A 27,541-nucleotide genomic window follows, 5' to 3' on the forward strand; every position below is an offset into this window, starting at 1 on the left:
CCAAAGGAACAATTCAAGAAAGAAATAATTGATAGGCTGGACTTCATTAAAATTAAAAACTTCTGCAGAAGACGATGTCAAAAGAATGAGAAGGCAAGCCACAGACTGGGAGAAAATATTTGCAAAAGACATATCCAAAATACACAAAGAACTCTTAAAACTCAACAATAAGAAAACAAACAACCCAATTTGAAACTCAAAAGATCTTAACAGACACCTCACCGGAAGAAGATATGCAGTTCAAAACTAAGCATATGAAAAGATGTCCCACGTCATATGTCATCAGGGAAATGCAAACTAAAACAACAATGTGATACCACTACACACCTATTAGAATGGCTAAAATCTGGAACACTGACAACTTCAAATGCTGGTAAGGATTTAGAGCAATGGGAGCTTCCATTCATTGCTGGTGGGATTGCAAAATGGTGCAGCCACTTTGGAAGACATTTTGTTGGTTTCTTACAAAACCATACTCTTACAATGCTATGCAGCAATACCACTCATTGTTATTTATCTAAAGGAGTTGAAAACTTACCTCCACAAAAAAACCAAACATAGGTATTTACAGCAGCTTTATTCATAACTGCCAAAACTTGGAAGCAACCAAGATGTCCATTCAGTAGGTGAATGGAAACATAAATTGTGGTACATCCAGACAATGGAACATTATTCAGCACTGATAAGAAATAAGCTATCAAGCCATAAAAAGACATATTAAATGCATATTACTAAGTGAAAGAAGACCATCTGAAAAGGCTACATATTGTGTGATTTTGGCTATATGACATTGTGGAAAAGGCAAAACTATGGAGACAGTAAAAAATTACTGGTTGCCCAAGAGTGGGACTAGGGGAGGGCTGAATAGGTGGAGGACTGAGAATTTTTAGGGCAGTGGGTACCATAATAATGGTACATGTCATTATACGTTTGTCCAAACCCACGGAACATATATAATAACACCAAGAGTGAACCCTAAGGTAAACAGTGGACTTAGGGTGATAATGTTGTGTCAATGTAAGTAAGTTCATCGGTCGTAACAAATGTACCAATTTGCGGGGTGGTGTTGATCATGGGGGAAGCTGTGCATGTGTGGGGGCAGGAGGTATATGAGAAATGTCTGTCCCTTCCTCTTAATTTTGCATGAACTGAAAACATTTTTAAAAAAGGTTTTGTTGTTGTTGTTGTTGTTGTTTTAAAGCAAGTGGCAGAATGACAACCAGAGTACAATGCTATTTTTATAATATAAACACACAAACAAACAAAAAGATGTTTACTAGGTATATATAGATGTACCCAAATGGGAAGAAAAAAATGTCTGGAAGGACATGCAGCAAACTGTTCGTATTATATCTGCAAAGTGGAGGAGGAGTAAATGAGGATTAAATGGGAAGATCAAAGGGAACTCTTGTCTTAAATATTGTGATCGTTTATAGGGTGGAAATACCAGAAGTACTCGGCTAATTAATAATATTTTTTAAAGAGGAAAAAAGAAGGAAAACAAAATAAGGAAAGAAAGAAGAGAGGGAGGGAGAGAAAAGGAAGGTAAAAAGAGAAGTAAGAGAGGGTCAGAGAGAAAGGGAGGGAGGGGGAGGGCAAGGGGGGAAGCAGAAGAGAGCAGAAAGGCCCTGTGGCCCCCTCTTTACCCACCTGCCAAGATGTCTCCGGCCCACATCAGCCTGGGCAGACAAGCTGCAATCCCAGGCCTCTGCCATATTCTCTCCCATTAAGATGTCAGCCCTCTCCTGGCTGCTGCCCGCCCCTAGCCCTGGCCTCCGGTGGAGTGCTTTATTCTCCTTATCAGTCAGTGAGAACCAGCAAGGACCACATCTCTGGACCCATGCCGGGGCCACTGATTGCCAATTGTTTCTGAAGGAGCATTTTGCAATGGGCTTTCCCTCTCCCGGGACTATTCTAGGAATGTCAATAGCTTCTGTTTGGAATAAAAATGCTGAATCCATTTCTCTCATAAATAACAATATTGTGATTAGCTGCCATTTGGATGGCAGATAATGAAAGTGGAGCAGGCATTTGCTGCTTCTGGATTTCCTAAGATAGAGATAGATGTATGGATGCCAAAGCCCTGATGGGGCATCCACTCCATGCCAGGGTTTGAGTGCCATGAACTCCTTCTGCCTCTCAACAGCTCTCCTAGGTAATCACGGCTGCGCCTGTGTAACGGAGGAAGAAACTGTGGCCCAGGTATGTCACTCAGCTATGAGGTCCTAGAACGAGCCAGGAACTCCTGAGTCTAAGATCAGGATTCACACGTCTACCCCAGCTGCCCCTCACTCTTGGAAGGTGAAAGTTCCAGAAAGTGAATAAGGTTGAGCAGACTCTGGATAATGCTCCATGCCTCAGCCCCATCAGGCAACAGCTACCTTTGCAGTGTCCACCCCTTCCCCACTGGAGGATACACAGTGTGTCACCCATAACCCTGGACCTGACCTTTCCCAGGGGCTCTGGCCAATCTCCCACTCTCTTTCCTGTAATGCTGTGCCTGGGGGCTTCCCCGCACCCCCAGAAGGCTGCTCGGCCAAGTGCCTCCTAGTGCAGAAGTGCCAGGAAATTAGTACCCTTGGAGCAGTCTTCAACCAAAGGCTGGCAAGAACTGGTGTATCAATACCCCAGCTCCCTTTCCCCTCAGGTAGGGTAACTCTGAGATGCATGTGCTACCGTGTTTCCTAGAGTTTCGTCCCTGGAATTAAGTGCCAGCTGCCCACCTGGTAGCTGGCTGGATCAAACACCCTATGCCGGCTGCCTGCCCTTCTCACATCCCTCTTCCCTACTGTGTTAGCTCTGCCTCCCAAATAACCCACTTGCACTCAAGTCCTTGTCCTCAGCTTGGCCTCTGGGGAACCCAGAAAATATCCAGACACCCTCTGTATCTTAGTTTAAGCTGTAAAATTGGTATAACACCTCCCATCCTGTGGGGTCACTGGGAGGGTGATTGCAATGATTTGTGCGAAGGGCTCTGGCACTAAGTAGAAGCTCAATAAATACGTAGTTACAGTACTTAGAATTATAAAGGCATGAACTTGCCCATGGTAATGCAGCTCCTGGGATGTGAATTAGTCTCCCCACCCTGAGGCCCATGTTCTTTCCGCAGCACCAATTGCCTCTTGGTGCCTTTCTCCCAGGCCTCTGGTTTCCCTCCAGCACAGTCACCACACTCCCCCCATCTCCTCCTGGAGGTCCTCAGTGCCCTACACATGGGAACCAGCCTGGGCTGGTTGTCAGATGCCCGCAGGTGACAGTGACATTCAGATCCGTCCTGAGAGTGACTGAGATGCTGGCCAGCAGGCAGAGTTTTCACTTCCAGGAGGCTGGCAGTGCTCAGGGGAGAAAAAGTCAGAATTCTCAGAACTCCGAGCCCTTCTCACACCCTGTCTATCCGAGGGGCCAATGGGCAGGTCCTCAAGAACCTGCCACATGAGTGAGACGTGAGCCCATGGTTTTCAAGTGTGCATTTCTCTCTTCAACAGATATTTAGTGAGCACTTCCTGTGTGCCAAGCACTGGGCTGTGTACCCATTCCTGACCTCGCAGAGCTTACAGTCCAGAGAGAGAGAGAGGATGAAACCAGGAGTTAAACAACTCAATGTGTGCATTTCTATGATGGGGAAACGTGCAGATGAATCCAACCAGGGAACGGGGCCAGGCCATGAGGGCAGGAGTCATCCCACTGGCATCCAAGCCAAAACCTGCAGAGTAAAGGTAAGTCCACTAGAGAAGAGGATAAGGGAACAGTGTTCCTGGCAGAGGGAACAGCATATGTAAAGGCCCAGAGGTTGGGACCCTTGAGGAGCAATGAAAGTAGCCTCATATATCTGGATGTTGGCAATGAGCGTGGAAGGAACCCAATAGCCCTGGGCTCTCTGCCCTGGGAGCAGATACAAAGTGTCAATGAATATTGAGCCCCTATTGTGTGCAGGGCTCCAAGGAACAGCAGTCTGTGCCCCCATTGAAGGGAGAGTGGTGAGTACCTTTAAAGGGAAGCAGGAACGAGATCTGTGTGGGAATTGGAGGCATGAAGAAATCATATGCAGTTGGGCAAAAGCCAGACAAGATTCTTGGAGGTGGTGGCATTTGAGATTGCCTTCAATCCTCAGTTAGAATCTTATTGACTCGGGGGTAGAGCAGATTGCAAATGGCCCCTGAATAATAAGAGTATTTGAGCATTTACCACGCACCAGAACATGAGCTGGCTTTCTCCCAGCAATGCTGTCAGGTAGAGGCTATAACTATTATTATTATTCCCATCCTATAGATGAGGAAACTGAGGCCCAGGAAGGTGAGGTCACTTGGCTAAGGTCTGTCTAGCTCCAAAGCCTACACATTACCCACAAACTGTACGCTGTGGAGAAATGTTTATCGGGTCATCTCCTTGGGACAGGCCCTGTCTGCACTGAGAACAGCCTGCTCCCCATCTTGTGGGGCGTTGCCTCTTTGGAAGTGGCAGTCTGTCAGGGTGTTGCAGGATTGAGCCCAGCATGGTATGACATGCACAAATATTTGAACATTCAGCAACAAGGCCGCTGCCAAGGATCTGCCCCAGCGTGACTCATGGACAGGATAACAAAATGATATTATGTCCTATTATCCCCCGCGAGGTTTATTGTGGTGTTTCAAGTGGTTACACACATTAATGTGGTGGCTCTTTTGCTAATGGGGGAATTTCTGGTATGGAGGGGGTGCGGTTAAGGTAATAGCATCCCTTCTGAAAACAAAACACGAAGCCCTGTTTCCCTACAGGGGATATTTTCTTAGGTCGAAGGGAGGCTTGTCAGTGTTACTAGAATTTTGGACAAGCTGGATGATGGAATTGTGTTGTCTGTGGAAACAGAGTCTGCTAGGAGCAGCTGAAGGGTTCAGCACAGGAGGCCTGGGCAAGGTGTGGGGAGCAGACTCAGGTGTGGCCTTCCTCCTGAGCCCCTCACCCAGCAGCCTGAGGACTTGGGATGTCAGAAGGGAAGTGAAATCTCTTTAATTTGAAAGTGAGGAAACTGGGCCTCAGAGAGGGAAAGGGACTTGCCCAAGGACACACAGAGGACTGATGACAGATCTGGACATCCCGAACCCCCGCTGCCCCTCGCAAAATCAGGTCTCTTCCCACAGCATCACCTGTGGCCTGATGAGAGGTTGCCTGGGGGTGCAGGGGCGAGATTAATGAACTTCATGGCCCAGGGTGCCACCTTTGGATATGGCCAGGCTTCATTTGGGATCCCAGCTCTGCTCCTCTTCTACTGTGTGACTTTGGGCCAGTGACTCTCTGTTTCCCCATGGGTCAGTGATTAGCACGCAGCAGTGCTCCAAAATACAGCTAGCAGTCATCACCTTCCTGGCTCTGCTACCAGGTAGCCAGGTGCTTGCAGGCAACTCACTGTGTCTCTCCAGGCCTCAATTTACGCATTTCTAAAATAAAGGTACTCGACTAGGTAATATCTCAGGGCCATCTCCAGTCTGATGCCCTGTAAGTCTATGACTCATTGAACTACCCCAAGTCAAGGGAAGGGAGGGGACTACAGCAATAATATTAACAATAATAGTTTCAACCGTTTATTGAGTGCCCACTGTTAGGTGCCAGTTCCCCTCCTGTCACGCCTCCAATATTACAGCAGCCCCCTACTGGTCTCCCGGCTTCCAATCTTCTCCCCTTCAATCCACCTTGCATACCTGGCCAGTCTCAACAATCTTAAATCCTGCCTTACTGTTTCTGCTCCAGCACATTCAATGGCTCCCCAGTGCCCCACAAGGTCAAATCCAGTTCTTCCATGTGGTGATTAAACCTTCCATGGTCAGGCCTTGCCCTCTTTAATGGAATCTCCTATCAGCTGTGTTGTCTCTTTGTCGAGTCCTCCCCCGTATCTCGTCTCAGAGGTGCTCAATGAACATTTGTTGAGTGAACGAACACATGGGTGAAATGTTTCTCTAAATTAGGCTACGCAAACTTTAGTCACTTGCAAACCAGCTACGAGAGTTTTGCAAAAATCTGTGCATTGTGTCTATTTTTATTTACTTAAGTATTTTCCTTTTTTAGATTAAATAAATGTATCTGAAAAGGAAACTGTACATCACACTGTAACTAGAAGATCAGTATCACTTGCCAGAAATAGGTCTCCACTAAAATAGATACAAGGACAGATGAGCAATGTGTTCAATTCTAACTAGATATTGGTGTCTACCAGGGCTACAGTCCTAGGGCTTATCGCTCTTAGTTAAAATGGGATGGCTCAGTACTGTGAGAGGTGTTAAAGACAAATTACCCCAACCTGAGACTTGCCCATGGGCAGAAATCACAAGGATGTTACAGGGAGATGAATATGGAAGAGCTTTTGTGCACCAAGTTATTCCACCTCACTGAAAATTATCCTAGCTACCACCAATGGTTGCCAGCCCGCATTTTGGGAACTCTGCTAACAGAACCCATCTCTCTAGCCCACGAGGGATGCATGTGAGTTCTCTGGAAGACTTTAACCGGGCTTTTAGGAAGGGCATGGGGACGGTGCATCAGACATCTCAACTTTATAGTATAGGGTCCCTTATCTGAAGTTCCCCACTTCACAGGAGACAGTCCTTGGAACACCAGTGAGATAAGAGTTTGTTGTTTGAAACCATCCGCGTGGTGGAATAATGAGTTTCCCATCACTGGAGATGTGCAGACAGATGCTAGACAGTCATGGGCGGGCGGGGAGGGGAGCGGGGAGCAGGGGATGTTATGGAGATAATTCAAGCAGTAGATGGTCGGTCTATGAAACTGACCTGACAGCCAGACTTTGCTTTCGTATGTAGGCAAAACACATTTTTTAAAAAATTTATTTATTTAATTTATTTTTAGGTGCGTTGGGTCTTCGTTGCTGCACGCGGGCTTTCTCTGGTTGCGGCGAGCGGGGGCTACTCTTTGTTGCCGTGCGCGGGCTTCCAATTGCAGTGGCCTCTCTTGTTGCGGAGCATGGGCTCTAGGCGCACGGGCTTCAGTAGTTGTGGCTTGCAGGCTCTAGAGCGCAGGCTCAGTAGTTGCGGCGCACGGGCTTAGTTGCTCCGCAGCACGTGGGATCTTCCCAGACCAGGGCTTGAACCCGTGTCCCCTGCGTTGGCAGGCAGATTCTTAACCACTGCGCCACCAGGGAAGCTCCTGCAAAACACATTTAGAGCAATGAAAATAGAGGGGAATTAACTTCTGAATAGGAATACAGAAAAAAGAGAGATGATTGTAAGTGAGATTATCGAGGAGACTTGAAGGAAGAAAGGGGAGTTGAAATGGTTACTATAATTCGTTTACATCAGTAATGCTTCCTATTTCTCAATCCAAAACTGGATTCATTGCACTATTTTGGTTTTAATCAACATAAACTGAACTCAAACTTGCGTAAGTGACAAAAAAGGAACTTAATGAGATTGAAATAATGAAACTGCCTTCAGGCACGGCTGAGTCCAGGGACTCAAACAATACTCATCAGGACTCTGTCCATTCTCCGTCTCTCAGCTCCGCCTTCCTCTGTGTCGGCTTCATTTTCAGATATGATCTGTTCATGGAGTGACAAAGCCGGCTGCCAGCAGTTCCAGGCTTAGGAACCGTGGTGGAGATCAAACTTGTGTTTGACAGTAGTTTTAGCAAAAGTCCCAGGAAGAGTTCTCATTAACGCAGTATATGTCACACGTTCTTTCCATTGAGATCAGGGTGATGTGCTCTGGCTGTGCCTGGGTCACATGTCCACCCCTGAAAGGAGGGAACTCCACCCAACCATATGAATGTGAGTGGAGAAGGGGAAGTTCCCCAAATCAAAACTGAGGTGCTATCGCCTGAACAAGCTGAAATGAATGTCAGGCAAGAAAAAATAGCTTCCATATTTGCTACCCTCATACCCTTGCTCAAATCTGTGCCCCGCATCTCCATCCAGATAGCATCTATTCATCCTTTGGCCGTCAGCTCAAATGGCACTTCCTTGAGGAAACCTTTCCCAACCATCCCAAGCTGGACTGGATCGCCTGAAATGTGTGCTCCTGGCAGAGCTTGTCACTCTGGGCCTGTGTGGTTATTTGACAGAAGCCTGTCTCCCACACCGGACCAGGACCACCTTGGGGTCTGTGGCCTGTCTTGTTCACCATGGTGTCTCCAGGTGGTGACCAGTAGAGGGGAGGAATAGATGGGTCAAGGAAGATATCAAGATTCCATGCTTGTGGGTGAGAGTGTGGGAAAGAGACAGGAGCAGTCAGGGTCACCTTGGGGAGCACTGTGTGTTGTGGGACCCAGGATGGATGATGGGCGGGCAATGTGGGGTGGGGGATGGCAAGTCTATCGGCAAATGCCAGCCCTGGGGACAGAGAGAGGAGGCAAAGAGTAGGTCAAGGGTAGAGAGAAGGGATCCTTTCTGTGAGTCCTTGGGGAACCCAGATGGAAGGGCAGTCATGGCCCCATTACCAGGAGTCTTTGTGAAAGGAGTCAGGGGTCAGGACTTGGCAAGGGATAGGGAGGGAGTCCTCTGGTACTGGGTGAGCATTGGCTGGGAGAGAGCCTTCTCTGGGACAATCCCTCAAATCTCAAGAACTGGAAGGAGGAGGGTACCTGGGGGATGGGGCGGGGGGTGAGGGGGAGGTGGTGTTCTGCTGCCATCCCTGGGGGTTGTTGCAGGCTGTGTTTCTCTTTTTAATGATCTGTTTATCCATCTGTCCATCCACACGCATAGCCACTTGTGTCTCCACCACCACCCCCTGGCAGCAGACAGGGAGTCCTCACCAACCCGCCCCTCCCCGCCATATGCACACATCCTGCCTGGGATCAAAAGCCTTGTTGCTTCAGCTCAGAAACTGTTCCCTGTGTAACAGGCAGGGGAGCAGAGAGGGGGCAGGAGCCCACACCCCACCCACACTGAGGGGGCCTTGTGACCTACAGAGAGAGAAGAGGGTGAAACAGAGAAAGAGAAACAAAAAAGACCAACAGAAGCAGACCGGCAAGGCTGGAGAGAGAAAAGCCAAGAGGGAAATCCATGTTGAAAAGGACTGAGACGCAGAGACCCAGACAGACGGGCCAAGGCAGGGAAGAGGCCACCAGACGAAAGGCGAAGGAAGGAGAGAGAGAGAGGAGAAAGGGGAGAGGGGAGCGGGCGAGGCGGATGGGGCGGGGAAGAGAAGAGAGAGAAGAAAAGGAGAGAAAAGGGGGGAGGGAGGGGAGATGGAGAGCGAAGAACTGGAAGCGGGAAACGGGAGAGACAAGGAGAGAAGACGAGGAGTGGAAGGAAGGGAGTGGGGTGAAGGGACGCCGAAGAAGCCGCGGGAACGGGGCGCGCGGCTGGCGGGGTGTGGCGGCAGCCCCCATCCCCGGGCTGGGCGGGCTCCGGAGCCCCGGCCCCGCCCCCGCCCCCGCCGCGCGCCCTCCGCCCCGCCCCCCGCCGCGCCCCGCCCCCCGCACTCCCCGCCCCTCTCCTCCCCGTGTCTCTCTGCCCGCCCTCGGAAGACTGAGCGAGCGGCGAGATAGCGGGCGAGAAACGCGGAGCTGAGGCACCGAGGAGCCGGGGAACGCAGCGCGGCCCGAGGCGGGAGCGGCCCCGCGTCCGGAGCGCACCGGAGCGGCCGAGCTGCCCGCGCAGCGCCCGCCGCGGGCAGCGCAGCTCCGGCCGCAGGTAGGAAGGGGCTGCCGGCTTCGGGACGCGGGGCGCAGAGTCCGGGACGGCTGGACAGAGCGGACGGTCGCCCAGAGCCGCCGCCGCGGGCCGGGCGGGATGGGGTCGGCCACGCCGAGTTTCCAGCCCCGGCGCCTCGCCCGGCCTCGGGCCACAGGAAGGAGCGTAAGGTGCCGCTCCGACAGTCGAGGCGCACCCCGGCCATCCCCATGGGACGCGTAGGGGACCGGGGGAACTCGCACGAGGGTCGCTAGAATCTCCTGCCTTTTCCTGATCGCGGGCCCCTTGGACCCCCAGCTGGTGTTGAATTCTGCTGGAGCCGTCGAAGCGCCGCGTTCATCCCCAGGGGATGGCGGGGGACCCGGGAAAGAATGATAACGTTTGGCTAGTCGTGCGCCACTTCTCCGTCTGGGGTCAGCTGCGCCGAGGTCGAGCTGTGCCCCTCTTCTGTTCTCTTCGGGCTCTGGGGACCAGGCGACTTGAGAATGGGACACCTCCTTTCTGTCCTAGGGCAGCTTAAGCTGTCAAGAAATGTTGGCTAGAAAGCACACCACAGCTTGGGCTTGAGCTTTCGCACTGAAGCTCGCGACGCGCTCTCCCCACTCCTTTCCCCGAGGAATGTGGGGTGAGGGGGGTCCCTCAGAGGGTTTGAGGACTGTGTCTCCTTGCTACCGCAGGGACCATTCTCAGCTTCTTGCCTTACATCCTGGCATTTACTTTCCGAGGATTGGAAGAAGGGACGACCCTGCTCCCCGAGGTTGCCCGGGGGCAGTGATCAGCGGGTCTTCATGCGTGGTCCCTTTGTACCCACACGTCCCCACGGCTGGCACCCACAGATGCCGTGTTCTAGCGTAGCTTGCTTTTTGGACAAGGAACTCAGACCTGGCAGCCCGGCCCTGAGGCTCTGAGCTAATCTACTCCCCAAATAGATGTGAACCCCAAGGAGAAGATGGGGTGTTTAAAGGCCCAGTGATGATGCTTAGTGTCTTCCCGATGTGGGGCTTGAGCTCTCTCTCCCTCTCCCAGGAAGCTCAGCCTCATCTTCGTGAAGAACTGGGGCCTCTGAGTAAAATGGCTCCTGAGCTTCGGTGACACCCCCAAATCAGAGACTGTGTCAGACTAAGTGAGTGGACTTTGGGGTCAACCTTTATCTGTGACAGGCAAGGTGGGTGTTTGGCAAGAGAGGGGGTGTTGGGTGCTGGGTATTGCTTAGATTCTCTCTTTGGGAACTTTGGGGGAAATGCATTCATAAGGGAGTGTGAAAAGGTACCCCAACTCCCAAATTCTAGAACAAAGGAGGCCAGTGGGAACAACAGGCATCTGTACTCTCTCTTTCTCCTTGGAATGCTCTCTCTGGGAAGCGTTGACCCAGCCCCTGCTCTGGTCCTGGTCAGAGCAGCCTCAGACCCTCCCTCCCCCTCCTCCCCGCACACAGAGGATGATACAAGTCCCTGGAGAAGTGAGAGGGACCCCCCCCCCCAGCAATGGGGCAAAATGGCTGAGCCTCCCTTGAGCCTCAGAAAGAAATTGTCAGGCAGGCGGCAAACAAAGAAAGCGCTCTCTCTCTAGCCAAGCGCTGGCTCAGTGGCCAGTCCTCGGAGGACAAACAGTGAGTCCCAGGCAGTGGGACGCAGCCCGGCTTGTCTGCCAGAGCATCTAGAGAGTGGGGCGATCCCTAAGAATTACAGTAGAGAGGCGGCCGCTGAGGGAGAGAAGAGGGAACCATCTCTGCTGATGTTCTACCCTTTAGTCCAGGCTGGAGGCTCAGTGAGAACTGGGTCCCCTAGGAACTCAGGATGGGGCTGGGAGGGGCGTCTAGAGGCCAAGGAGGAGGCAACTCAGAGGGTAAAGGAAAGAGCAAGTCCCTCAAAGCTGAACGAAGCACAATAGATCTGTCTCACCCTGGATTTCATATGCATGGCAACCAGGAGCTCCAAGTGCTATGAATGTGTTTGCGCGTGGCCCAGCACCCATCAGGCACTCAGTAAATGTCTTGCAATAAAGCCTACATAGATGGAAGGTGAGGACAGCCTAGCATGGACCTCCCTGTGTCATCGAGCAGGAAGGCTACAAAATACAGCCTCTGAGACCTTGGCCAGGAATGAGCCCTAGAAGGATTGGCTTGGAGCTGGGCTGCTGCCATTTTCTGCAGGTGACCTTGGGCAAGTTCTCATCCGCATGGGAAGGTAGGAATGCAGTATTGAAAGCTGCCAATGTATCCAGCTTATAATTCCTACAGTAACCTTGTGCAGCAGGTACTATTCTAATCCCCCCCCTTCAGAGGTGAGGAAACTGCAATACAGAGAGGCAAAGTGACTTGCCCAAGGTCACACAGCCAGGAGGAGGCAGGGCTGAGATTTGAACCCCACTCTTCTGACTTCCAGGCCAACGCTTTGCCCCCTTGATGGGTCTCTGGGCCTTGGTTTTCACCTCCATAAAGTGAGGTGGTGGGGCGATGGTCAGGATTTGATGACTGACAGTGAGGCCCCTCCGGACTGCCGTCTGAGCAGTGGCTGCTCCCTTGCCTTCCCAGCATATGCTAAGAGCAACCTTAAATAAAGCACAGTGTCAGGCGGCTTCTTGCCTTCACATAAAGATGCTGTTCCTACGCTTGGCTGTGAGCTCAGTAGCTGAGGTAGAGACATCCCAAGCCGCTTGGAATTTGGAGATGTCGTTTTGTCCCTCTCATGTGGGGTGTGGATCACAGGCTGAGCATCACCCCCGGTTGATTAAGCCTTGCTGTCGCCTCCAGGCCCCTGCATCCTAAAGTCCATCCCCTTTGTCCTTGGGAGCAGGTGGGGTGCCTGAGTCACCTGGCCTGAGGCGTGCCTAGCACCTCCTTCCCTTTGATCACCTAAGCCCTCTCCAGCTCAGCCACACCTCAAGGCCAAACCCACTTAGAGACTCTTAATCCCCCTGCTCCCCAGATGGAAACAGAGATGTATCAACTGGCCTGACTTTGCCCGTGTCAGAACCGCCCCTTCCACTCAACCGGGCCAAGTTGCCTGGACGGTGGGCAGAGCACACCTGCCACGATAAAAACAACCTTGAATCGACAACAATTGCAAAGAGCTGCAGCCACAACCTACCGCCGCCCCCCGCCGCCCCCCCCACCCCCACCCGCCCTCAGCGAGGAGATCATCAGCTGTTCATCCACTGCTCTGTGGCATTCCTCGGCACCAGCTCCCCCAGTGGCCCCAGCACCGAGGGGCCTTTCTGCCACCTTTACCCCATTCTCTGCAGGTCGCTGGAAGGTGGTGGGAAACAGGGTGGTACTTGAGACGGGGAAAGGCTGGGAGGCCCCATGTGGACCCCAAAATAGGGCTTCCCAGAAAATGTGCCTCTGTGAGCCTTACGAATGTCCAGCATCTTCACTCCGAGCTCACCTGAGGGCCTCCAGAGCAGGGGAAGGGGGTGAGAGTCAGCGGCAAGCTGGCTAATAGCGGAGATAGGGTTGCCTGGCATAGACCGTAGCTGTGAATGCAAGCTGTGATATTTCAGCACAGACTTGGATTCAGTCATAAACAGGAAAGAAAAACCCACTAAATGTTGTTCCAATGATAATATCATCAATAACAGTTATAACTAAGAGTTATTGCAAGTTGGTGATCTGCCAGGGAGTGTGCTGTGTGCCTTCCTGCTAGTATTGCATTTAATTTTCACAAAACCCCGTGAGCTACGTAGTGGAGTTGTCCCTGTACAGATGAGGAAACTGAGGAAGAGAGAGGTTTAGGCACCTGCTGCAAGATCGCTGGCCTAGGAAATGGCCCTGGAGCCCAGAGGCGGTCACATCGTGCTGACACCCCTGCCACGGAAAAGGCCCTGGCCTTGCTCACTTGGCAAGGACCACGATGCCCTGTTTAAGGAGCTGTGCAATAGAAAGCACTTCCCAGTTCGTTCCATCAATTGAGCTTTGCCACAGCTCAGGAGGCCAGTAGCGTGATAGCTGCTGTTTGCTAGCTGGGGAGGTTGAGGCAGAGAGATGAATTTGTACCCAGTGTCCCTCAGTTGCTAATCCCTCTGCTGGATTTGCACTCAGGTGCCCCCCTGTACAGCACATTCATGACCTATGCTTTAGATTCATTTAAAGCGGGTGTTGATGTTGTGCACCCAGCCACCTTGCCCTAACTCTCGGTGCCCCCCAGTTTGTCACCACCCTCTTGCTGCTCTGGAAGCCATTGAGAGCAGCCGAGGAAGCCATCAGCTCTGTGTACCATGATCTGACGTGACACGAAAGTGGCATCCGATTTGATGAGAGCTGCCTGCAGCGAATGGCCTTCTATTTTTACATTTTTCACAAATTGGAAATTACAAGGAGGCCAGGCCTCGCGGAGCGATTGGCTGGAGCCCTGTGCAAGCAGGGGGTGTGCAGCTAGGTGGAACGGGCCACATTAGGGTGCCAGGGGCCCTCTTGGCTACAAAAGGGGCTCCCAGCTTCCGGGGCTGGATGGGATCCTGGCATGCAGGTCAGCCTGGAGGATGCAGGAGTTAGTGGCTGCTTCGGACAGTGACCTGCAGCTCTGCCCACCTGTCAGCTGCCCAGTGTCTGCAAGATTGGTGTCGCATGCCAACTCTGGAGATAACTGAGTTCTGACCAGAGGGACATTCAAGGTCAAAGATGCCCCGAAAGACATTGACAGCAGGTTGCTTTCATGGCCTTATTGTTTGGTAAGGAGGTTCTGTGCAGGGAGAAGGCAGCAGTCACAAGAAGGTGAGAAATGACATTTGGTATCAGTATTGCAGTTTTCTGGAACTTAGTGCTGATAACAATTCTCCCAGTCATCAGAACAACACAGTTTACAAAAAAAAAAAAAAAAAAAAAAAAGCTCTTGTGGCTGTTCTTTCTTTTGCTCCTGTATGAAGTATGCCAGGGGAAGAAAATATGGTCCCTGATATCCTGGAGAAGAGTCCTCTGTCAAACAAAAAGAGACATCTTCTGTAAGTGACTTTTCTCAAAAAGCCCAAATCAGAATGACCTTGACTCAAATGAGGCCTCTTTGCACACACGTGAAATACACACACACTTAACGCTTAAGGAGAATTTCACAAAATGCTTTCCATTGAAGTTTGCATTAGCCCTGGGAGCTCCAGGTGAAAGCAATATTATTATTATTATTACTACTATTATTATCTCCACCTTTTGGGTGGGGAAACAGGGGCTCTGCAAGCCCTGAACACCCTCACCCCTGACCTCTGGTTTCCCAGTTGAGGGGAATCACCTTTCCTAAGTCTGAATCCGAATTCACCAGGTAGCCCCTTGGAAGGAACCCAGAGGAACCTCGATTTGTAGGAGGCAGAACACAGCACCGGGGTCAAGACTGCCAGATAGTGTGGAAAGGCACAGCGTGAGGTTTGAAGGACAGGGTCCCTGATCTTAGTCTAGCCTCCCCTGAGCTCTGGCCAGCAGCTCACATGTCCTCCGTCGCATCCAGTTTGGGGTCTGAAGTGTGCTCATCTGGCCAGGGCACCCCAGCGGTCGCAGCGCCAGGGGATAGGAAGGATGGTTGCTTTCAGATGCTCGGGCACACGCACACGTGTGCGTATCTAGATGGATTTAGATGAAAATGAACACCAGGGGTCCTGTGAGATCATCTAGAAAGATCAAGGGCCGTGGTAACCAGGAAAGGTGTGGGCAAGTGTTTGTATGTGAGCCTCGGGTGGTTTGGGACCCGCTTTGTGGCTTGGAGTCTTGCCCACCCAAGAGGGAAGGGAAGGGATGGGGGCATGGGATACAAACCACTCACCCTGGCCCGTGCCCCCTTCCCGTCTGCCCGTGGACTGCTGCCCGTGCTGAGGACTGTGGAATATCACGAGGTGTGGGGGCTTCCTTCTGGGGGTGGCAGGGACACTTGAGGGTCTGACATGTCCCCTGGCTGCGTGGCCAGCCCAGCCCTGACCACTGGGGCAGGAGCACCTCCCAGGCATCAGTCGTGGGCCGCCCGAGGCTGGTGAGGACAGTGCTAGGGGATCAGTGTTGCTGTCCCCATAGGCCGGAGGAGGACCCTGAGGCTGAGGGAGGTGGAATCACTCCCCCCGGGGTACACAGCAGAGTTCAAACCCAGGACTTGCTGATGTCAGCCCCCTGTGCCTTCCCACGCCACCTGCTGCCTCTGGAGAGTACCTGAGTGAGAGCATAGTCAAAAGTGACCACAGCCAGAGGCCGCCGCTTCCCATGCGCTGTGTGCTCTCCAACCTGCGTCCAGCCCTCGCCGCCGCCCGAGCCTCTCAGCGCTCATGTTGGCTGTTTCCAGAGCTTGAGGTCAAGGACCCACCTATGATTTTTTTTTTTTTTTTTAAAGTGGGCTTGGGGATGGAGAAGAAGCAGTCTTACCGAAGGAATTTATTTATTTATTTATTTTTTACTGAAGGAATTTAAATGCACTCATTGTATTGCACGTACGCTCCTAACAGGTCGTTTCAGCACTGTGATACCAAGTCATCAGATGCGTACAAGCCCCAGTTTTGAGTTCTGACTTTGATGCAGGCACTGAGCCCAGCACTTTACAAGCCATGTCCCAGGATCCTCAGTAGGACACTGAGCCCAGGGCACTCTTGTGGTTGCCTGGGTTGCCCCCCTGACTGACAGGTGCTGGGAGAACCGAGGCCTGGGCTTGCAGACCCCAGGAAGTGGTGGGATAGCTGCCTCCTATGCGGGCTGCCCATTAGCCTGGGGGACAGTGGGCCGGGTCCTTCCCTAATCTGAGCGTCGCTTTCTCAGTCCATAAAGCCAAGGGGTTTGGACTGGACACGTCGATTGGCTGCTCCCTGCGCCCGGCGCCAGCTCTCCAAGCGGGTAAAGGGGGGTGCATGCCCCACTTCCTCCTCCATTTCCCCATAATAGCGTCCCTGAGACTAATGACTGGGAAACTAAGAGCCCTTTCTCCAAATGGCAGTGAATGCCACTAATGACAGAGCAGATGCAGCACTGTTAATTATGCCGCGGGTATTAAACGAAAACGCCAGCCCGGGAGGAGTTAAATAGTGCCACTGGGCTGGCCACGGCTGTGCCTAAAAGCGGTGCCATCAGCCTGCGCCAAGGCAGAACTGCCCCCTCCCCAAGCCAGGAGCCAGCCAGGAGTCACAAAGCCTCGTTCGCACTGGCCCCCTCCCCAGCATGGGGTCCGCAGCGGCTCCTTGGAGCTGGGACATCGGTAGCTGCTCTGGGAGATTTTCTTAGAGGCCTCTGGGGGGTCAGAGGCAGATGTGGGCCAACAACTGGACCAAATAAAACTTTGAGCACCTACTGTGTGCTGGGCCCTACTGTGGGTCATGGGGATAAACCAGGAGCAGGAATGCCGTGTCTTCTGGTGTCTCTGGTGCCCAGAATAGTTGGGGACGCATAGCAGGTGCTTAGCTCTTGCTTGTGATTGTCTACGTGGCTCCTGAAGTGGCCTCCTTAAGAGGCCACACAAGTGGGGGCCAGAGCAAAACCAGCCGTGGGCTGAATGGAGCAGAGGGACAGGCAGGGGACTGTCTCACTTCCCTAGGCACCACCCTTCCCGCGCTTCCGGGAGCTGGACTTTTTAGTTGCTGGTGCCCATGGACCCCTTTGCCCTCCCTGAGCCTCAGTTTGCACATCTGCAAATTGGGTGCAGTGAGGGCTGTGATGGCTGTAGTCAAAACTTCGTCTCTGAACCAACCCTAGCTCTGATCGTGGCAGGTCACAGAGATTGCAGGAATGTCTGAAAAGTGACATTTTAGAGGCAACTCAGCAGGAGAGAGCGTGGTCACCAAAGGCAGCTTCTGGTTCTTCTTGTGGATTTAAAATGTCACTCAAACCTTCAATCCTCTTCAGTAACTCTGGTTCCCTGCCTCCTGCTTCCTGGACCTCGAAATCTGTTTCTCAGGTTTTTCTAGGCCAGAGAAAGTCACAAAAGCCACCCATTTCAGACACCTCTGTTACAGATGGGTAAACTGAGGCCTAGAGAGGAGGGGGTCTAAGGCCTGCAGGTGCTGGGACCCAGAGCTCCTAACCCCTAACCCCGTACTCTTTCCCCTGCCCCAACCCAGCCCAGCTCTGCTGCTGAGAAATCATTAAATAGAGTTGTTGGAAGGACTCTGGTTGCCATGGCAACGGAGCCTGTGTCCTCAGGAGATAATGGCGTTGCACAAGGCAGAGTGATGTGTGTTGAATGCTGATTCAGGAGCTGCTAGAGCGAGCGAGTGAGTGGAGGGGACTGTGTCTAGGGCTTGAGCTTCCCCAAGAAAGAGGCTGGTAGTGAGGGCAGCTGCGGGGAAACTTGCTTTGTCTGGAAGCATCCTTGCTACAACCTCGCAGAAAGGGATAATTTCCTTCACTTCATAGAGGTGCACAGTGAGGTGCAGAGGGGGGAAGTGACTTCACCCAGGTCACATACCCGGGCAAGAGATAGAGCTGGAGTTCAAACCTCCAGTGGCTGCAGGGAGTCTAGGCTACGGAGGGCCCGTAAGGGGGCACAGCGAGGAGGAGGGCAGTTGGGGACACAGTGTACTCGGAGCACGTGGACCTCTCGAAAGACTGTTGAGAAGAGTCTCAAACATGAAGATCCTGGTGGGCCAGGAGCAACAATTCCAGCCCAAGAGGAATGGGAAACAGTAAGTCCAAAGTCGAAGCCCGCCCTCCCGTATCCTAGCTGTGTGACCCAGGGCAAGTCACTTCACTTCTCTGGGCCTCAGTGTCCTCATCTGTAAAATGGGTAATAACAGACCTACTTCTTATGATTGTTATGAGAACAAATAAGGTAAGGTAGGAAGAGCATCAAGCCCCACTGCTGAGCACCAACAGTCACTGTTATTAACCAAAGAGAAGAGGCTTGGAGAAGGGTCTGCTCCCAACCATGTATCAGCTTGTAAGATGTGGTGTTGGAAGAGTAAAATTGGCTAAAACAAGTGCAAGAGCAATAAATAACAGGGATCCTCATTCCAGGCTAGTGAATATCAGCAGAACAAATGAACAGTCCCCATCACCAAAAATATAAATAAATATTTTGTCTTTGTAAGGCATGATTGGTGTACCTCACTTTAAATGTACTGTCCCTAAAAGCCTATTTGCAAACCACATCGGGGGAAACCGTGTTTGCTCTATGCCAGCTATCCAAATGACCCTGCGCTGCAGCCCTGTGGAAAATAAATACTCTCACCCACACTCTTCATTTCTCTATCCCAAACTGCTGGTGCAATATATTCACTTCCCTAGTTGTGGGTTGGGGATCATGGGGTTAACACCCCAAGAAACCCCAAAGTACATCATTTGCATGCTGGCAAAGATGGGATGCAAGCTGGCAGACAACCCCACTCCATTTTGGAAGCAGAAAGGGGGTGCTGGACTCAGGCGTTTGGCTGTTTCACAAGCAGTGGTGAGAGCTGGGATCCTGCTTACTTAGAGGCAAGCAACCGTTTTGTTCGTTACCACAAACCTGTCTGAGCAGATCCACCCCCAGAGTAGCAACCTGTTCCTGGATTCCTGGAGAGGGAGCGTCGTTTGTTCGCTGCTGCTCCTGAGGCTGGATGGCAGGGTGCATGGAAAGCAGTGAGCCCAAGCCCCCCAGATTCTGACCCGACCCCTCCATCGTCGGCCGGCGGGAGAGAGTCGGGGAGATTCATTCTGTGGACAGATGAAGACGGTTGACATTTAACGAGATTTGAGCAAACGTGCTAATTACAGGGATAGGTACCCATGACCACTTCAGGGACCGTGTTTAATGAGCAGTTTGCTCTGAGAATTTGATGTGATTGGCATCTGCCAGTGGCTCAACCATTCCCTTTTATCGGTTGCCTGTGCGTTAAGATAAGTGTGGCATTCTGCCCAGGACTTTTTTCCCATAGCTATCTTAAAAAATAATAATACTAGCCCTAATCAGGTGATTTATTACAATTTCTGCCAGGTAACAAGCAATTACTATGTACCAGGCTCTGTATGAACCACTTTACACAGTCTCCCATGTAATTCTCACAGTGGCCGTGAAAGTAGATATCATCACCTCTGTCTTAGAGAGGTTTTGTAGTCACGCAGCATCCGAACTGAGACTCAAAACCACGTTTTCTTGACCTCAGGGCCAGTGCCGTTAACCACTGCCCTATTCTGTCTTGGCTCATGACAAATAAGCCTCTGAGTACCCTTGACTTCTCAAGTGGAAGTTACTCATGAATTTCTTCATTGTTCGTGGGACTTAAGAACATTTACTTAATAAAAATCTCACTTTCCCAAATGGATAGGTGCTTCTCACTACATGGGATTTTTCGCTTGACAAAGAAGTGGGGATTCATGCTATAAAGATTCCTTTAGAAAGCTTGGTGAATGAATCAAGAACAGATGTGTTGGCTAAAGTGAGCATTCACTTGAGTCTTTTAAAAACAAAATTAGCTTTCTCTTGTAGGAAATGTTTGAGACCCAGGAATCTGACCCTTATTCGACTCTGAAAATACACACCCTCCTCATTCTTGCAAAATATTCTGAAGCAATGTCTCTCAACATTTTTTTAAATCTAACTGAGCTGTATTAAAAGAACAATAGGATTTGTTGTTTCCCAAATATAAACTCATACTGCTGACCTCGCTTTTTTAACCACCCCCCAAATGTTGCATATTTCCTAGGGAAGGGGCAACAGTAACCCCTTCTTCTACCACTTTGAGAAAAGAGCTCTCTGGAGTGACTGGACTGCTCGCTATATATTAGGATTGCAAACTCAAAGGCCATGGAGGGCCATGCAGGTCAAAGAAATGAGTAAAGAGGTCAGGAACAAGGTGACAGTCATGGTGGGACTTGTAGTACACTGGAAAACACATACCTACTCCCCCTCCCCAAAGCACGCCACCACACACACGTGTGGGACCCATTCGGCCCGCAGGCCATCAGTCTGACATCCCTGGTGGTTCTTATTGTGACTTTGTGTGATCTTAGTCCGGACAGTTTGTCTTTGGGGCTTCAGTGTGTGCACCTCCAGAATGCGGCCGATAAAGGCTGCGGAGCTGTCGAGAGGAGAAAAGGGAGTCCCGGGTGTGGACGCTTGGTAAGGGACCGTGGAGCTGCCCAGGGCCACCGTCACCAAAGTACCGTTCCGTGACACGGACTCAGCTCTCCATTCCAGCTGCGCGTCTGCCCATGGCTTGTTACGGATCACCATTTAGTTCAGCCAGTCCCTGCAGTATTATGTTTTTCTTTTTCCCAAATCTGAGTTCTTAAAGGGCCTTAATCCTAATGCCCTTCAGAGTCCTTGAAGAACATCTTGAACAGGAGAGAATGGTTATTTAACCCCCTGGTTTTCTTACAAGTGTGTCTTAAAAGGCAAAGAGCAATGTGAAAGAATGCTGGGTGGGTATCCTGTCACTCTTATTTCCTGATCTGAATTAATCCTTTCTGGCTGGTGGAGCAGGGTCTTTTCAGAGGCGTCCCCTGGAGCAGAATTCTCCAGAATTCCCCACACCGGGCAGAGGAAGGGAGGAAGAGAGACTCCCTCGCAGACCGCCGGCAAGCCGGCAGCCTTGGCTCTTCCACTGCAGGTCCCCTTGTGCCCCTGGGTGGTTCTCAGGGGTGCTGGAGCCTGCCCTGGCACAGCCAGTTAGGAAGGCTGGAGGGAGCTGGGGGGAGGGGAGGCCTTGGGCTCTGCCGGGGGTTTCTGAGACATAGGCTCCCTCTTGTCCTTGGGGTCTTGGGCAGGTTCTGTGAGATCACAGAGCAGAGCCTAGTGCAGCACAGAGGAAATCAACAGCACACCTGCGTCTCCTTCCTCCCTCCCTCCCTTCCTTCCTTCTTTTCTTCCTTTCTTCCTTTTTCTCTTTCCTCCCCTCTACCTCCTGCCCCTTCTCGCCATCACTCTGCTGCTCCCCGCCAGTCTCCCTCTCTCCTTCTGTCTCTCATTTTTGATGTCCAGGGCTTTCCTTACAGGAAGCAGTCAAGAGCCTGTGAGGCTTGCTGAGTTTGCTCATCTCTTTCTGACCCTGTGACCTCATGGTGGACCCTGACCAGGCTTTGGTGGGAACATGGGCACCACAGGAATCAGTAGACGCCCCCAGTCGGGCCTGTCGCTTGCTTTCCGGAGAGACCTTTGTTAAAGCTTACCGGCACACCACTGCTTTGGAGACAGGTGCCACCTCCTCCGAAGGAGACATTTCTCGAGGACTTGTAATAACAACGTCCCCTGCCACCACGGTGGGACTCGGGAGAGCACATGTGTGTCTGGCACCGTGTGAGCTGCCTTGGGGGAAGCAGAGCAAGTTGAAGACCCAGGTCCCATTGGTACAGAGGGGACAGGGGAGCTGGGGAGATAGGACAGAAGAATTAGTTACGCGTCAGGATAGGAGCCAAGTTGTGTAGAGGGACTGGGCCTTCCCCATGCCCCCCACCCCCGCCCACAGTCCCAGCTCAGGCACTGTCCTTCCATCCCTGTCCCCCCCCCACATACACAGCTGGCGGGTTCTTGCCAAATCACCATCAGATCAAATCTCTCCACCTTCAAAGGCTCCAAGGTCCCCAAGCTCCCCCCTTCCCAGTGCTCACCATGGGGAGGGGCAATTAAAAGCATCGGCTGGCTTCGGAGTTGAGCTGTTATCTCCAGATCTGGGACCGTGGGCAAGTTGCTGTCCTCTGAGCCTCAGTCTCCGTATCTGTGAGAATTAAATACGAGCATCTGTGAGATGCACTGAACAGAGTAAGCACTGAATAAACCTTTGGCATGATCACTCTTCTTATTACAGGACACAGGCACCCCCTTTTCCTGCATTCGGAGCCCTTTGCTGCTACTGCCACCTCCCCAGCCATGCTCCCTAAGTGACCCCAGATTCTATCCAACCAAGCCAGCCTCCTCACTGTCTCTAAAATCATTATGCTTTTCCCCCATCCTCTCTGCCTGAGATGGACCAGAAGCAGTTAGGCTTGTGGTTAGGAGCAAGGATTCTAGTCCTGCTTCTCTAGCTGTGATTATGAAAAGAATGTCCCCATTTCTGTCCCCTTTCCACCAGCCCAGATGCCATCATCTCCCAGTTTCTTGCCTGAACCCAGGCCCCCTTTATCTGGGCCATGGAAGAACTTGCCGCGTGGATGTTGGTCATCCACGCGGCCCATCACCCAGCTGTCCCCAGCGCTCAGTGGCGGCAGACTCAGACGATCCCTCTGCACCCAGCGTGGGACCTGGCTCCCTGGAGGTGCGAGGCGGATGCAGGTTGGATCGGATTGAAAATTACCTCGATAAAGCGAGGTGCTCGGTCGGGCATTGTGGACAATTAGGGGCCAGACAGATGTTAGCAAACCGCTGATTGTGTGAGCGAGGCAGGGGGGCTGAGATGAGAATGAGGATGGGAGTCAGGAGGATGCTGCCGGCCGGAGTCTGACTCCTCTCCTCTCACACGGAAGGGAACCCAGGCACAGAGAGGGAAAGGGCCTGGCTCAAGATCACACAGCTGGTAGTGTGTGGAGTGAGGATTCAGACCGGGGTCTGCAGACTCCAGAGTCTCAAGCTAACTGTGCTTCCTCCTCTCCTGGGCCCTAGAAAGGCCCTCTCCCTGCTGCAAGCACAGGCCGTGTCTGCAGGTGGAGGACAGCTGGGGACTCCCGGAGGGGATCGCCACCCCTGGGGCTGGCTGTCTCCTGGGGTCTCTCATTAGGGCCCCAGCCCCAGGGGCCTGGTGAGAGCTGCTCAGCCTGGATCCCACGTGACGTCTTGTTGGCTCCCAGGACCCCTGCAGGGTTTGCCCAGTATGACCATGGGGACAAGTTAGCCTTTCACGCAGCCAGACCTCAGAGGATGTAGTGTCAGCAGCCTCTCTTGGGTTTCCTATAAAGAACAGCAGGCCTTGTCCTTGGGGGTTTGCCCTGGAGGGAATTACCATTCTCCCACGCCCTAAAGGTGGGGCTCAGGGGTTCCACAGGCACCCCTCTAGAGACAGTGGTTGAGTGTGGACACAGGAGCCCAGCTGCCTGGGTTCCAGTCCTGGCCCCCCATGTTCCTAGCTGGGAGACCTTTGGCAATTCCCTTTCCCTCCCTCTGCCTTGGTTTACCCATCAGTAAAATGTGGGAGAGGGGTGAGAATGGCCGTTTACTATCCATAAAGCATTTAGAGCAGGCCCTGGCATTGTTCGTTAAGCACTCAGCTGACTTCTTTCTCGTACTCTGAGCTCTCCTTTCTCTTTCCTTTTTGTTAATGAAAAGTTGGGCACTTTTTCCTGTGTGCAGCTGCAGAGGAAAGAGCAGCATGACTTATTTCACCTTTGAGTGAGTCTAGGAAGCCTCCAGCTGTTATAAAGCTGATTTTTTTCTCACTCTGGTTGTTGGTGTGGGGTGCCCTCTAACCTTCTCGTACATTCTGGTTTGGGGGGCACCGTAGAAAACCAGACTTCCAGGCTCTCCAAGGCTGCAGGCCGAGGGGAAGGGCTTGCACCTTGGTTTCATCGTCTGTCGAGGGCTGTGGGACCAGGCAAACCCCTTTCCATGCTGTCACTTCTCTTCCTCCCCAGAACCCAGCAGGCAGACGCTTCAGAGAGTTTCACCCAGGCCAGTGTCTGGGAGGCAGGTGGTAGGTGAGCAGAGGGCCTGGGCTAAATCCTGTGTGACCTTGGGCAGGTTATTTGACCTCTCTGAGCCCCAGTACCATTATCTGCAAAATGGGACGAATAATCATTTTAGCTTCACTGTATTTAGCACTTGCTGGGCCAGGCCAAGTGCTAGAAAATCTAAATCTAGCCCTGGGCCTGTGTAGAGTGGTGACCATTGGCCACATTTCCTGTTAAAACAAACAGTTTGAGAAAATATGTAATTTACATGAAAGTCACACTGGGATGTTGCAGAGAAGAGGCATTCAACACTTAATACTAGGAAATGCGCCTGGGGCTGCAGATGACCTCTCAGGTTTGTTGAAGCAGCGGAGGGGTTTGCACCTAGATGTGAAGCTTCTTTCCTTCATATCTTAAGTAAGAGTGTGCAGGGGGCTGAGATTTGGGGTGGTGGGGGTCTGTAAGGGTCATATGACTCATGTGCTATGTGACCTGGGACCAGCCACCAGCCCTTTCTGGGCCTTTTTTTTCCATCTGTAGACTGTTGCTATAGGCCAGGTGTACCCATGTGGCATGGAACAGACTTGAACCAGGAAGGAGGCTGCCTTGGTCCTGGCCCCAAGCCCCACTGGTCCAAGGATGAGAGCCTAACTCCTGGACCTGCAGCCATCCGTTTTGCCTGCAGCTTGCACCCTGGCAAAGATTGACTTCTCACCCCCAGACTGGGCTCAGGCCTCTGAGGCCTAAGCCCTGAGGCCTTGGAGATCCTCTCCAGCTGCCCCTTCTCCATCAGAGCACCTTCTCCAGGGAGCCGTCGCTGACCTCCAGGGCAATCCGTGGCAAGGGCTGCCCACAGCACCTACCCTCCACCTGCACAATCCACCCTCCCTCTACCCTTCTGCACCGGATCATCAGCTATTAATTGGTCCTCACATTTGTATGGCGTTTTTCGATTACAAAGCACTTCCGTGGCCATTCATCTCTTTGAATGGCAATCTAAGCTGCTATTTATTGAGTGCTTCCTGTGTGCCAGGCCCTCTGCTTTCCCTGGCCTCATTCCATGCATTATCTCACTTCAGAGTTTCACAACAATCCTATGAAGTATAAGGGTCCATATTTGCAGGCAAGGAAACTGAGGCTCAAGCAAGCTAAATATCTAGCCCCTGGTCACGCAGGGATTTGAATCAAGCTCCATGAAATAATCAGGGTCACCCATAACCTACAGCCTCTGAAGCTGCCGTGTGCGCCTGAATCCCTGGGACCTTGTTAAAGTGCAGCTTCTGATTCTGTGGGTCTGGAGTGGGGCCTAGGACTCTGCATTTCTAACAGGCTGCCAGTGATGCTGTTGCTGCCCACGGAGAACCACACTTTGAGTAGCAAGGCTCTGAATCACTGAGCCGCGTGAGACTCCTTTACAGCAGCCTCAGGCTGGCAAGCCTTAGTTTCCTCATCTGTCAGATGGGTGAAATAGCCCTTGGCTTCTAGAGGTGGGAGGAGGACTGGATGACGTAGCACCTGTGAAGTGCCTGGCACACAACAGGCGCTCAATAAATGCTGCCTCTTCTCCCTTGGCAGGAGCTGGCGTGGGTCTGGGTGCACAACAGACGCTCAATAAAGCCTTGTCCAATGGACTGAGCCTAGCGTTTCTCCCTAAAGGAGAGAATAAACTGTATTATGTTTCCGCTTGGCATGCTGCCAAACCCAATATTAATTTTTTTTCTTGAACCGCAGAGTTTCAAAAAGAAATAAAAGGGAGTAGAGTGATTGCAGTCTGAAGCAAGGCTCTGTAATTTCTGTAATTACAGAACGGGAGCCAAACAAAGCAGGAGTGTGCACAGCGTCACGGGAGGGAGCGGCCCCCTCCCGGCCCGCAGCTCCCCCTCCCCGCCTCTGGCTCTTCCCAGTGCCCCACTCGCTCCCAGTGGGTTCTGGGCCCAGCCCTGGCCCTAGACAATGACAGCCTGAGACTTGGCCTTGGCCTTTCCGCCTCTGCCCAGGTCCCTACCCCACGCAGCCACCCATCCCTCTGATGCAGTAGGACAGAGGGGGTTTGTCCAAGGCAGCTGCCACATGCTCCCCTCCCCCAGCCTGCCATCTGGCCTAGGGCTGGGCTGCTGACAGCCAATCCTCCAGCAAGGCTTGCGGGGCCCCACCTCCAAAATAGATCCCCGTCCACTCCTCACCATCTCTGGCCTAGCTGCCACCGTTCAAGCCACCATCATCACTCGCGTGGACTCTCAGCTCTTAAAGAGCCTCCCTGCTCCCACCCTTGCTCTTGGGCAGCCTCTTCTGGGCAGCCAGGGTGAGACTCATAAATGTAAGTCAGGCCACCACCACCACTTAAACCCTCCACTTTCTCCCTTCCCCTTTAGAATAAAATCTGAGCTCCTTGCCGTGCTCTCTGAGACTTTGCATGATCTAGCCCCTGCCTGCCTCTAACTAGATCTGTCCCCTCCTGCCCTGGGACTCCCGCGACCCTGGCCTCCATGCCGTCTCTCAAACATGCCAAACTTATTCCTGTCTCAGGGCCTTTGCACTTGCTGCTATTCCCTCTCGTTAAAATGCTGTATCCTAGAGCATCACATTTCAAACTGAAAAAAAATTTTGTTCAGGCCAAATAAAACAAGCCCAAGGGCCAATTTTGACCCATTTTGCCACTCCTGATCTAGAGCTTCCAGACTCCACATGTTTTCTTTTCCTTACAAAGCATTTCCTCATTCAGGGATTGGCAGACATATTCTTCCTGCTTGGTTTCGCCCCATTTTTATCGATGGTGCTCATTGAGGAAGGATGGGGTGTCATGGGAACATCTTTAGCACCTTCCTGTCTCGAATCTCTTTCTCTAACTCCATCCTCCCCAGAACCTCCCTGAGTGAGTCTTCTTCTATAATATGAACTTGATCACATTGTCATCCCTGTCCCATCCCTGCAGTTGGTCCCTGAGTTCCCTAGCCTGGCTTTTGAGTCCCTTCACAAACTAAACTTGCTAGCTTCAAACCTCCCTACCTTTGTTCATGTGTTTCCCTCTACTTGGGATGCCCTTTCCCTCTTTTTGAGCCTGTGAACACCTATACAACCTTCAAAACCCAGCTCAAATGTCCCTTCATCTGGAATACCTTCTCTGGCTGAATTAAATCATTCCTTCTAGGCCTGTCTGGTTCATACAGTCTTGTAGCACTTATCACAGAGTATTATGAATAACTGTAGCAGAGCTATTTCTCTTTAAAGGCTGTGACCTTGTCAAGGTCAGGAACCTTGTCTTATTAATCCTTGCCACCTGACCATCCAGCCCAGCTCCGTGCACACATTAGGCTCTCAGTATGTAGTTACAAAATAGAATCTTTCTGCTGGCACTTGTTAGATCACTGGTTCAAACTCTGGTGACCAGTGTGTAGTTCAGGATGCAAAACGCTTGGAACAACTGTCCCATCGCCAGTTCAGCTCTTGGAACGAGCTCA

At 51.9% G+C, this 27,541-nt stretch overlaps 1 protein-coding gene across 4 annotated transcripts in view; it reads left to right on the top strand.

The window, feature by feature from the left end:
• The first annotated feature begins 3,694 nt into the window (after window positions 1-3,694).
• Window positions 3,695-27,541, top strand: part of SLC6A1 (solute carrier family 6 member 1) — a 45,006-nt gene continuing 21,159 nt past the window's right edge. For 3 of the 4 annotated variants that reach the window (XM_036869964.1, XM_036869967.1, XM_036869966.1), the window contains exon 1: window positions 9,456-9,619. The gene's annotated coding sequence lies outside the window, so the exon portion shown is untranslated. Of the gene's footprint in view, window positions 3,717-9,455; window positions 9,620-27,541 lie in introns of those variants that run through there. The other variant, XM_036869965.1, reaches the window with a different exon arrangement.

The sequence above is a fragment of the Balaenoptera musculus genome, chromosome 11 (genome assembly GCF_009873245.2).
Source record: "Balaenoptera musculus isolate JJ_BM4_2016_0621 chromosome 11, mBalMus1.pri.v3, whole genome shotgun sequence".
NCBI classification, from domain to species: Eukaryota; Metazoa; Chordata; class Mammalia; order Artiodactyla; family Balaenopteridae; genus Balaenoptera; species Balaenoptera musculus.